The 12,520-nt window shown below is 46.8% G+C and overlaps 1 protein-coding gene across 5 annotated transcripts in view; it reads right to left on the bottom strand.

Annotated features, from left to right (window-relative positions):
• The window catches only part of LOC309660903 (solute carrier family 2, facilitated glucose transporter member 9-like), a 122,622-nt gene extending 111,113 nt beyond the window's left edge, over positions 1-11,509 (bottom strand). For 4 of the 5 annotated variants that reach the window (XM_082462023.1, XM_082462028.1, XM_082462025.1 and 1 more), the window contains exon 1: positions 10,412-11,509. The gene's annotated coding sequence lies outside the window, so the exon portion shown is untranslated. The remainder of the gene's footprint in view (positions 1-10,411) is intronic. The other variant, XM_082462026.1, reaches the window with a different exon arrangement.
• Between the last annotated feature and the right edge of the window lie 1,011 nt (positions 11,510-12,520).

Raw genomic sequence — 12,520 nt, 5'->3', positions numbered from 1 at the left:
CCAGCAGACCCGGGGGCTGCACAAGGATGGCACCGACCACAGGCACAATGTAGAAAACATCCTTTGCTTTGCTGGAACCCTCTGTGATTCTCTAAATTTAAAGTGAGTGTAAAATAACAAATGTTGGCGAGGGTGTGGAAAAAAGGGCACCCTTGCGCACTGTTGGTGGGAATGTAAATTGGCGTAGCCATCGTGGAAAATCATATGGAGGCTTCTCAAAAAACTAAAAATAGAACTACCATATGACCCAGCAATCCCACTCCTGGGTATATATCCGAAAAAAAAAGAAAAACCCTAATTCGAAAAGATACATGCACCCCAATGTTCCTAGCAGCATTATTTACGATAGTCAAGGTATGAAAGCAACCTAAGTGTCCATCGACAGATGAGTAGATAAGGAAGATGTGCTATATACATACAATGGAACACTACTCAGCCATAGAAAAGACTGAAATTTTGCCATTTGCAGCAACACGGATGGACTTGGCAGGTATTATGCTAAGTGAAATAAGTCAGACAAAGACAAATACTGTATGATCTCACTTATATGTGGAATCTAAAAAGTACAACAAACTAGTGAATAAAACAAAAAAGAAGCAGATTCACAGATATAGAGAACAAGCTAGTGGTTCCCAGTGGGGAAGGGGCCTTAAAGGGGTGGGAGAGGGTGAGGTGCAAACTATTAGTGTAAGTTAGGCTACAGGGATGTACTGTATGACACAGGGAATAGAGCCAATATTTTGTAATAACTTTTAATGGAGTGTAACCTTTAAAAAATTGCATAAAAAATTTAAAAAGTAATCTATGCAAGAAATTAAAAAACAAAGTGAGTGCAAGTCGCTAACTCTCAGTCTCTCGCTCTTTGGAATGGAGATGTGCCTTTGTGCTCTGGGAGCTTGGGGTTTTTACAGGGTGGTTTCTGAGCTGTGTTTTGCTGCTGCTGTGGACCCTTGGGTGTTTTGTAGGAAGGTGCCTGTCTCCCTGGACTGCTGGTCCTTTGCTCTGCAGCCTGTCCCATCAGCGGGCTCTCCAGCCAGGGAATGCAGAGCCCTGGGAGACAGCTCGTCCAGGGGCAAAGTGGGGAGACGCTCGGAGGTCACTCATCGCTGCACCGTAAAAGTGAAAGCAGAGTGACAACAGGGCAGGGCCCTGGTCTTCCAGGAGCAAGTGACTGTGCTGGTGGGGGCAGAGATAAGACCTCAGAGGGACTGCATCTCCTCCTCCTTCTGCCACGTCCCTCTGCTGGGTCCAGGAGATGGCGCCATCTTTCCAGTTGGCAAGTGTGAGCCCAGGGCACTAAATGGCCCCCTTCTCTCTTTGGTGTCTCCAGGTGGATACAGTGTGGCCATAAGCTTCTAGGCAAGAGGTGGGCCTGGGAGGGGCTGACCACCCCAGGGCTTCCTTCGGTTGGTACCTCGGTACCTTGGGTGACCACCTGGGTACTTGGCTTGGGTTTTGGTGGATGCATTTGGGGGGCAGGAAGCTTCAAGAAGACCAGCTCACCTTGCACATCCTCCCTTATCAAGAGCCCACCCAGCACAGAGCACAGCAGAAACCTCTATCCAGGCCTGACTTCTTCCCTTCCTGTCCTACTTATCTCTATTCTTTCCACACTTTTGTGATCACATGGATTTATTTTATGTTCTATTTTTTCCCCACTGAGCATTATGTACTAAGCATGCTTTGATCAGGCTACAATCATCTTATAACTGTTTGTTACATAAGTGAATCAAGTTGGCTTGGGGATAGGATTTTTAGTTTCGAATACAGATGTGCAATGACTGACTTAACTGTTCTCTGATGCAATCAACGCGTATCTGGAGTTCAACCCTGGCTCAAATATAGAAAATCACCATATGGCAGTGGACATTTTTCTGGCTCTTAAACCTAGCAACCATTGGATCAATTATTTTTGGCTTATTTTATTTGTCTCTACATACATGCTGTGTCTTACAATTAGAAATACCCTTAAACATACACCAAAGGCATCACACTGCCCTCTAGTGAATTCAGGACTGGAGTGAGGCAAACTGAGTTTGAACCTCATTTCTGTCTCTACTGGCCGTGGGACTGCAGGCAAGGGGCTCAACTTCTGAGTGTTGATTTCCTCTCTGAAGTCTCTGAGGTTCTGGAGACTTGTGATATTGGAGACAATGAAAGCAAGGCACTGGGCATGGAGCAGGCGCTCGATAAATTATAGCAAGAAAATGGTGTATTGGAAAGAAAAAGCTTTAAAAGCTTCATGCCCAAAGCCCTTTCACTCAGTTATTTGTTATAAATGAAAATCAGAATGTCCAACAATTTTGAGAATTCAAGTTAAAAAATGTTTTTTTTTTAAGTTAAAAAAAAATTTAAACTACATTTAAAATGAAGGTAAAGTCATAGTTCAACTGGAACTGATTTTCCTTACTTAATGTGATGTCTGAATTTCCTGTGCTGCTCTAATAAATCACCACAAATAAATCACCACTAGGCTTAAATCAGTACAAACTTATTTGACAGTTCTGGAGGTCAGAGGTCCATAATGGGTCTCATTGGGCCAAAATCAAGGTGTCATCAGGGCTCTGCTCCTCCTGGGGGCTCTAGAGGATGGTCTGTTCCCTGGCCTTTTCCTGCTGCTAGATGCTGCCTTCATTGCCTTGGCTCCTGGCCCCTTCCTCCACCTTCAAAGCCAGCAGCACAGTATCTTCAACCTGTCTCTGACTCTTAACACTTGCTTCTGTTCTCACAGTTCCTTCTCTGACCCTGACTCTCCTCATCCCTCTTTCACTTATAAGAAGACTTGTGATTACATTGGGTTCATCCAGATAATCCAAGATAATTTTCCCTACCTCAAGACCCTTAAATTAATCACATCGGCAAAGTCCCTCATGCCATGCAAGGTGACATTCACAGGTTCTGAAAATTAGGAGGTGGACATACTTGGAGGCCATTATTCTTCTGACCATACATGATAATATAAAAACAATAATAAGAAAACATGTTTAAGGCACAAACATGGGGGGTGGTGGATAAAAGCAGCCTCATAGATAAATCCACATGACTGTTCCCCCCTGTAAACATGATGGAAATGTCATGGTAAAGACAGGAAAAGCTCAGGTATAAATGACGATTGATTTTTTTAGAGAGTTGTGGGTGATTTTTCCCCAACATTAAACAAATTCTCCATTCCCAGAGCAAAAGATTTCAAATCACTTTATCCATAGAATCCCTTTCTTCAAATGCAAGGTCATGCAGAAATTCACATGGCAAAAGCAGACAATCTCCTTTTGATGTACACAATCCTTTACAGTTTGCAAAGCCCTCCTCCCACAAACACCCCTGTACTTGAACTTGTCTACCTTACCCAGAGGCAGGACAGTTGTGATGTTTCCCTTCTTAGGAATCAGGAAACCAAGGCCTAGCGGACATTGGTGGGCCTAGAGGGTCTTGATTAAGCTGGACCTTCTGGCTACTTCCAGTGGTTCTTCCCATTCCTGCCTAGTGCTCAGACACCTCCACAAATGAGAACTCCCCGCCTCCATAAGTGGCCTATTCCATTCTTGCATCTCCTCTCTCACAGTGAATCAAGATCTTCCTCGCTGTGGCTTCTCCCATTTGGTTCTCAATCTATCATCCCAAATAAGGCTGCTCTCTCTTCCCCTTGACAGCTTGTCAATGGTTTGGTCATGCCCCTGGGTCTTTTCTTCCTTAGATGGAACTTGGAGAAGGTGGAGGCAGCTGTGATGGCAGCCCTCTTGAGCCATGAGTGGGAAGGAGATTGGGGGTGTGGAGGAGACTCACATCATGGTGAGTCCTTTAGGGCAGAGACCTGAGACCTCTAGTTTGTACCTGCTCTTGCTCTGCTACCCCATGGAGGGTCCATGCAAGTCCAAGGGCCTGGACCTCCAACCTGGCCATCCTCAGGAATCTCTGTTCTTTTTGAAGACAGGTATTGCAATGGTTTGGGAAAAGCTTGTATTTTCAATGCACCTCTAGCATGAATCCACTTGAATATACTTTATTCTTGCCTTAATAAAAACCAGACTCCTTGTGACCAAGGTAACGTACTTTAGCCCCTAGCACAAAAGGGAATGAAGTCAGCTGTCTCTTATAAGGGCCATTGTTGGGGCCCACTTCTGTCCATCTGGCATGTGACCTTGCCTCCTGAATGTTTCTGGCCAGCTCTGGACTGCAGAGCAGTCCCTTAATCCAGCTCAGGCCACCGAGGCAGTTGCCTAGAGCATCCATGGACAAGGGGCACGATGGCATCCCCTAAGGCGCAAAGGCAGCATTGGAGATGTAATGATATGCAGCCCAGAATGTGGTTGACAGTCCTTGTGGGGTGGGAGTGAGACTACCGTGGGCGTGTTCAGGAATGACAGATGAAGGCAGCGCCCACTAAATTCAGGGCTTTTACTTGGCTCACTGGGTGCACGTAGCTCATTACCAGAGCTCACGCGGCCTCACCTCTAAATATGCATCAAATGGCTGTTTAAGTAGCGCCATCTTGAAGGAGTCGTGAGTTATCAGCCTCCAGAGCACACGAAATGCCTCAGTCTGGCTGGTCCCAGCCAATGGGTACTTGAGTTGCTTTCTTTCCAGACTGTGGCAGAGCCTGCTGGTGGCCAGATGCTATTATTCATTCTCCCTTCCTCCTTAGGAGCAGGCCCTGACTTTCTGTGACAACATTGCACTAAAGGACTATATTTTCCAGCCTCCTTGGCAGTTAAGAGAGGAAACATGATCACATTCTGACCAAAGAGACCTAGCAGACGCGTGTGAGACTTGGAGACTTATTAAAATAGAAGGGTAAGTAATCCTTCCTTCTCACCCTGCTCCTCTTGGCTGGAAAGCAGATATGATGGCAGCCACTTTGGACCATGAGGCAACGCTCTGGGAATCTAGAGATGAAGGGCTCGAGGCAGATGGAGAGATGAAAGGAACAAGGTCTCTGACACCATGAAGAATTGTAACAGCCTTAGTCTGCCTACCTTCAACCTTTTCTTATGTGAGAGAGAGAAATAAACTTCTATTTTAAGACACTATCGTTTGGGTTTTCTATCATAAGGTGGCTAACCTGAATCCTGATATGTACACCTTTCTCTCAAAAAAGCCAGACCAAACCAAAACAAAAACCAAAGAAACAAACAAACTTCCCCTGATTATGATGTCAACCAAAATTACAATAGCAGCCAATAACGGACAGTCTTCTTTTTCTAGTCAGGCCAGGGTCTAGCCAGTAACTGGCTTCTAAATGCCATAGAAATACACTCCCTCCCAGCCACAAAAGAACAGCAATAAAAAGAATTGCTTTTTTATTTATCTGGGGATTGAGGTCTGAGCTCTCTGCCAAGTCTACATGCCTGATCGGGGTCTGGTGACAAAAATACAGACCGTGGGGGCTGGGATGCCAAAGCATTACCGGGAAGGAGCATCCAGAGGTATCATTCCTTCACGGTGATGAGCATATATTACTTTTTTCTCTTGCCTGTATCTTTTTCTTGAAGCCATCCTCCTGTACACTCTATAATTCTACTAGAGATGTCAATCAAACCTTGCAGCCCTCCATCGCCCAATCACCAGACTGGATAGTAACCCAAACTGGTCAATTCTGGGAATTCCCATCAGGGAATTCTAACTCCCGGGGCAGTGATTGATTCAAGCATAGCCATGTGACCCAGGAAGGGCCAATTAGAATTATTTCCTTCAGGGATTGAGATGTGTGCTATGTGAAAGGGAATCTCTCTCCTTCTAAAACAGTGTTTAAAAGTTGGAACTGCTCAAGACTGTCTTGATGCCAAATGGAGAAAACCCGTTTAAGAATGAAGCCAATGAAATCCTAAGAATGTCTAGGAGTTGTTGAGAGAGGGACAGTACCTTGATGACTTAGTTTAATCTCTTGGATCCCACCATGCCTAAGGAAATCCAGCCTTCTCTATCCCTATTATAAGGCAGAACACATATGGCTCACTTCTGATATTACTTTCCTCCTGGAGGGGCATTTCATTAAGGTACCATTCTTTCCGCCCTCTCTGCCCACCCCTCACTCACTGGTCCCCAGAAACGAGAAGGGACTTAGTTCACTGGTAAGTTGGGGAGAGAAATGGCCCACACAGCTTAGTTCCTCCCTTTAATTTTGAGATCTCTCTGGTTGGAGGAGAACACAGTCTTTTCTTCCGTGTCCTGCATTTTTCAGGGGTGGGCCCTGTTGGGAGCCCATGAGTACCGTCTTATGAGGCTCTCCTGGCCATCAGACTGAAAGCCAATTTGCCAAGTGGCCTTTCTTTATCCAAACTAAAAATGACATTTTTGTTGCATCTCCTCCACTTCTGCATCCATCTCTCAATTGGTGTCAAACTTGAGCCAGGAAGAAGAGTGGTAACTATTGGTGCCCTCAAATCCCATTCCTAGGGACATGTGTTAAAAGCTCCCCTCTTGCTTATGTTGTTTTTTTTTAATAGTATTTTCTTAAATTAATTAATTATTTATTTATTTTTGGCTGTGTTGGGTCTTCATTGCTGCACGAGGGCTTTCTCTAGTTGCGGTGAGCGGGGCCTACTCTTTGTTGTGGTCCACGGGCTTCTCATTGCAGTGGCTTCTCTTGTTGCAGAGCACGGGCTCTAGGCATGCGGGCTTCAGCAGTTGTGGCACGTGGGCTCAGTAGTTGTGGCTCAAGGGCTCTAGAGCTCAGGCTCAGTAGTTGTAGCGCACCGGCTTAGTTGCTCTGCGGCATGTGGGATCTTCCTGGACCAGGGCTTAAACCCGTGTCCCCTGCATTGGCAGGCAGATTCTTAACCACAGCGCCACCAGGGAAGCCTGCTTATGCTGCTTTGAGTTTCTGTCTCCTATAACCCCAAAGGTCCTGATAGATGCAACTTCCCTGACTCCAGTGTCCTATCCCACTCCCTATGCTCATATTCCATTTCTATTCAATTAAATAAACACCATTTCTCACAGTGGAAGTTTGGGCTCTTTCCCCCATTTTTAGGTGCTGGGGACTTCTCCTCAACTGGCAAGAGGGCACAAATAAATCAGACTCAGGGCTGGAACTTAACCCCTTGCCACTCTGAACTGGGGGTGGGGAGGATGGGAAAGCCGGAAAGGGGAGTGTGTCTGCATTGTCTGCATTGATGGCCTCCATTCATTGCTTCTCTACATCTATGTCCTTTGTGCTGTAACTGTGTAGCCCCTCCCACTCTGACTCTGGGGCTTGACCATGTGACTTTGGCCAATACTATTTTAGCTGATTCAAAGCTTGAAAAACTGCTTGTGTTTTCCACTTCCTCTCTGGGACCTCTGTGCTTGCTGAGAGAATATGCCTGAGCTAGCCTGCTGGAGGATGAGGTACATGGAACAGAGCTGAGCCATCCTGGATCAGCTGGCTGACCACCAGATATGTGAGAGGGCTTCTGCTGAGACAAGAAGAGTTGCAAGGACAAGCCCTATCAAGATTAACAGAGTAACTGCCATTGTCTTCAGCCAGTGAGTTCCGAGGTGGTTTGTTATGCAGCATTATTATGGTAATAGCTAACTGCTACAGGGTCCTTTCTACCAAATTACCAACAGACTGGGCAAGGTGTATCTCCCGTGGTGCCAAACAAGGTGGTTGGTAATAGAGCGTGTTTTATTTATGCTCATAGGTTCCAGAGCAAGACTTTCAGAGTTCAAATCCCAGCGCTGCCATTTGCTAGCTTTGTGTCTTTGGTTAAGTTATCTTGTCCTCAGTTTTGTTTTGTTTTTTTGTCTTAAAATGGAAATAATAATGCGATCTCCTTTCCATGGTTGTTGTGAGGGTTTAACAACCTAACACATGTGAAGTGCTTAGAATGATATGTTCTCAGTGCAGATGAGCATTGAGGAGTGTGTCTGCCTCCCTTAACTAGACGCCCCCTTCACCTCCTGGAGGGCTGGAAGACCACTTATGCTCCCCTCTCCCCACCACCTGGCAGAGCACCCAGCACAGTAAACATCCATTGTTTGCTGAATGCCTGGAATGAACTTAGCACTGTTATTAGTATAGATGCAGGTCTCAATGTTCTATTTCAACCTAAGGCCAACATCTTTGTTCTTTTTATAAAGTGTACATGTAATATTTATCACTTTTTACAACTGGCCTTCTTCTCACTCCCTGTTGTGCTATGAAATAAATCTTTTAAACCTTCTTTGCTGTCTGGCATTCATATGCACTGCCCATTCCGAATGTACTTAACTGGAGCGTTTCCCAGGATTTCCTCCCCAGTGGAGCCAGATGGGCATCCTCACATGCCAGGAGATCAAGCTGGAGGAATTGCTGTCTTCTAACAACCTATAACCCAGTTGCTTTTGGAAATCAGATCCCATTGGCTCTTCCTCAGCTGCCTTCGTTTTACTCCAGAGCCTCTACCATCTGACCATCAGCCTTCTTCCCTGAAGCCTGACTTTTGGATAGTTTGCCTCCCCAAGGGCCCCACGGGAAGCCCCCTAGACCACTACCCACTTGTGTCCCTCTGTGCGTGAAGGTGGTGGGAGGGAAATCACCCCTGGGTTCCAGTCCTTCTTTTATCACATACTGGCTGTGAGATGGGGGAGGAGCTATTAACCAGGGTCCCCTGTGGGTTTCTGGGGGAGAGGGCTCAAGTCCCATCCCCACCACCATGCTCCACAAATTTTGTGTATGTGGGCGTCTATCAAAGAAAGATCTGTCCTTTCCATCAATTTTTAAAGGCCTCTAGAAACCAGAAACCATATAACCACAGCCCTGGACAAGTCATTTCACCCCTGGAAGCCTCTGTTTCTTCATCCAAAAAACGAAAGTAATGACAGTGTTCTCTGATTTCATGTTATAGAAATGTCGTAAATGAGGAAATAGATCTGAATCACAAACTGATGGACAGACATAGGCAATTATTAATATTTCATTATGACACTTGTCAATTCAGAAAATACTTAGGTTGTTTGGATTTTAAAAGATGTTGCACAAATTATAGTGAGCTAAGGACTACATATAATTCTCAGTTTGTTCTTGGATGTGGACATTTGGGAAATTTAGATTAGAGGACAGGATATGGATAATAAGAAACTGGACAGAGTCCTCAGTGATAATGACAGCAGGTAATACTGTGGACCATATAGATATAGATATCATCTAATTTAATCCTTAACAAGCCCATGGGGGAGGCTCATATCATTTCCTTTTTACAGATGAGGATTCTGAGAATCAGAACGGTGAAAAGGATTGGTCAAGGTCACACTGCAGAGCTGGGATGTGAAGGCAGCACTAGTTATTCCCAGCCCTCATGCTGAACCTCGGTGCTGTCGACCAAGTCTTGTTTTATAAAACTAAAAGAATGGGGATACTATTGTTCATTCTACATCGTCTGTCTCCAGGCAAAATGATTTTGCCTTTTCCGGGCTGTAGAAATGTCTCTGATTCTGAAAGCTGTACTTTGAATCTGGCCCAGAGAGCTACACAAGATGACTGCCAAACCCCATGTGGGCCTCATGCTTCCCTCCTGTAAAATGGGTATATTTCTGTTCCCTTGCAGGGCTAATGGGAATGGTCCAGTGGGTCTTGTTGCAGAGGCCCCATGCTGGTGTGATGTGAGGGCTCATTCTGTGCTTGTATGTTCCCTTTCCTTGCATGTGAATGTTAAGATGGGAAAGCTGATCAGTGAGGAAGAGAGGAGCAGAGGGAGGGCCGGGATAGACTTAAACCACTAAGAAATATGCAGCATCTCTGGGGTTGGGACAACCCGAGAAGTGACCACAGAGAGACACTGAGCAGAGGAGAGCAGACCTGGGCCTTATCCTACTCTGTCCTGGCTTTTCCAGACTCCCTGTTGCTAACCGTAAAATTGTCACTTGCAATCTGGTTCTACAAGGATTAAGTCACTAGCCACTGCAGTCGCTGACCTTCAACACCCCCTGAAAGGAGTTCAGGGCAAGGATCAGGAATGAGGCACTCTGTGCTCTGGGAAAAACTGGCAGAACAGGCCTTCAGACAGATATTTTCAGGAGAAGATTTTATGAGCTGAAATTTCTTACATATCCTCATATCTAGAAAAGCACTAAAATCATTAACGGTGACATCTGCTCGTGACCAGCAGCAGCCTTCTGCCAAAATGTGTGCTTGACTGTACGTACCCCTTTCACTGAAATCATATATACTGACACTCCCACACCGCTTCGGGGCGGTCTCTCAGAGCTATCTGAGATGCTGTCTCCCGGGCTATAGTCCTCATTTTGCCCCAAATAAAACTTAACTCACAACTCTCATGTTGTGCATTTTTTTCAGTTGACACTTTGATCTGTGTCCCCACTCTGGGCCACCCATAGCAGGCTGTTGGGAAGATGAAACGGGATAGGGTGTCCTAGGGCACCCAGCATGCCCTGCAGCGCTGACCCCTGTGAAGCGGCCAGAGCCACATGGACCAGACAAAGCGGCCCCTACCTTTCTCAGCTCCAGCCTGGTCATGCTTCTCAAAGATCAGGTAGCGTGGGCTCTCAGGGAGAAAGGGCAGGCTCACCAACTGGACCAAGACAGGGACGGCAATCACTCCAAACAGGTACGGCCAGGTGCTCTCCTGAAGGGAGAAGAGGGGGCCGGTGAATGATGAGGACTTCAGTCATTATTTGGGGGCTAGTCCCCTGGGCCAGGCAGCTTCTGCTGTCTGCACTGGGTCCCTCTGCACAGTGTGAGCCCCAGGAACAAAGGCTGGGGAGGGATTGGACACTGGTTTTGTTAGGGAACCACTGACTGAAACCACCCGCCTTGGCCAGGAATGATAATAACCACTTGCATGAGTTGTCTCACAACAGGAGGTCCTAAAACTAAATGGGAGAATTCGGGAGGGGCCAAAAGGAGGGAGGAGATGCCAGCCCATAATAAGTCCTGCCAACCTTCCAGAAACCCTCACGCTGGAATCCATCTTGCCTGAGAGATGCGCACACCGCCAGGAAGGACCCTGAGTCAGACCAAGTATGGGCACAAGCAAGATGATGATTGGCCAGAGACAACCCGGTAACCAACCCCGTTACCCTAAACCCTGAGACTGCGACACATGTGGCAGAGCAGTTCTCCTGGGTTCCCTTACCCTGCTGCTCTCTGCCCGGGCGCCCCTTCCCAATAAAGTCTTTTGCTTTGTCACCATGTGTGTCTCCTTGGACAATTCATTTCCGAGTATTAGACAAGAGCTCACCTTCAGGCCCTGGAAGGGGTCCCCCTTCTGGGAACAGTTTAGCACCAGGCCCACGTGTTTGGTATCTCCATGCAGGGGGTCGGTGAATCCTCAGAGCCACCTGAGAGGTGGTTACCTTCAGGGTGACTCCGAGAAGGTGGAGTTCAGGGAAGCCGAGATCTGGCCAACTCAGAGGCCCCTGGGGCATCAAGTCTGGCCTGAAGCGGCTCAGCTATTTCCTGGTTGTGTGGCCTTGGAAACATTCTCACGGCCCCTTGGAATCCCCTTCTCCTCACCTGGGGAATGGGGACAGCCACAGGCACCCCTCAGGCAGTCGTGAGAGTGGGATCAGATAATGCTCTCACTGTGGAGCCTGGCACCCAGTAGGTACGCAGAGGAAACTACTACTATGCGGGCGGCACCCCCCAGATGCCTCCGAGGCCCGGGATATCCGACCCATCTGGCTCCTGTCAGTGAAGGGCTAGAGCTTTTCCACGTCCCCAGGGAAGTGAGGGTGGTGGGCCTTCGGGCACAGCGCGCCCCTGAGGTGGGGGAACTTTTCACTTCCCACCGGCTGTGAAAGGCAAGCAGGCAACACCCACCATTCAAGAGGCATTTTGAGTCCCTTCAAGCAGCACCATTTGCCTATTATGCAGCTTAAATGCTGCACGGGGCCCATATTATTATGCTGACTAAGGCAGCATTCTTCCTGATTTTTTTTTAAAACCCAGATTTACAAATAAACTCTCATTGTGTCTCTGAAAGGAGAGAACATCAATAGACAGCAGTTCTGATGGGGAGAAAGAGGAAAAAAACCCAAAGTTCTCACTGTGGAATTCTTGAATGTTTCATTTCCTAAGAAAGTACAAGGAGAAAAGAAGACACATCCAGACCTAGAAAGACTTCGCACAGGGCGAAGGTTCAGATGCCCTTGTTCCCGGTGAATTTAAGGTTCTTGTCTCCTTGCAGAAGAATTCGGAGACAAAGCAGGGAGGTTAAGAAAGTAACATGAGAATTTATTTAAGCAACAATACGCTCTCAGAGAGGGGCAGACAGGTGAGGAGCTGCAGTCCTGGGCTTCTTTGGCAAGCCAGGGTACACAAATGAAGGCGTGGAATATTCCCTGGGGAAGGAAGAGTTTGGAGGTTGTGTTCCTTGATTTTCATCTCAGCTCCATCTTCCCAAGGGGAGGAGGGATGTTTGTCCTTATTTAGCTTAGATCAGAAGTGCCACGGTGTCGGTGCATGATGGGTACTTAACTGTAAGGCTAATTTTATTGTAATGAGAGCATAATGAACAACAAGTTACATTTGGACACAAGAGATTCCTGAATTGCCTCATCTTTCTTTGTCTGCTTCCAGGACACATCACCCAAAAGGTGT

This window comes from Balaenoptera physalus (assembly GCF_965194825.1).
Source record: "Balaenoptera physalus genome assembly, chromosome: 5".
NCBI classification, from domain to species: Eukaryota; Metazoa; Chordata; class Mammalia; order Artiodactyla; family Balaenopteridae; genus Balaenoptera; species Balaenoptera physalus.
The sequence above is the reverse complement of the archived record's forward strand: the minus strand, read 5'-3'. Positions and strand labels throughout refer to the sequence as shown.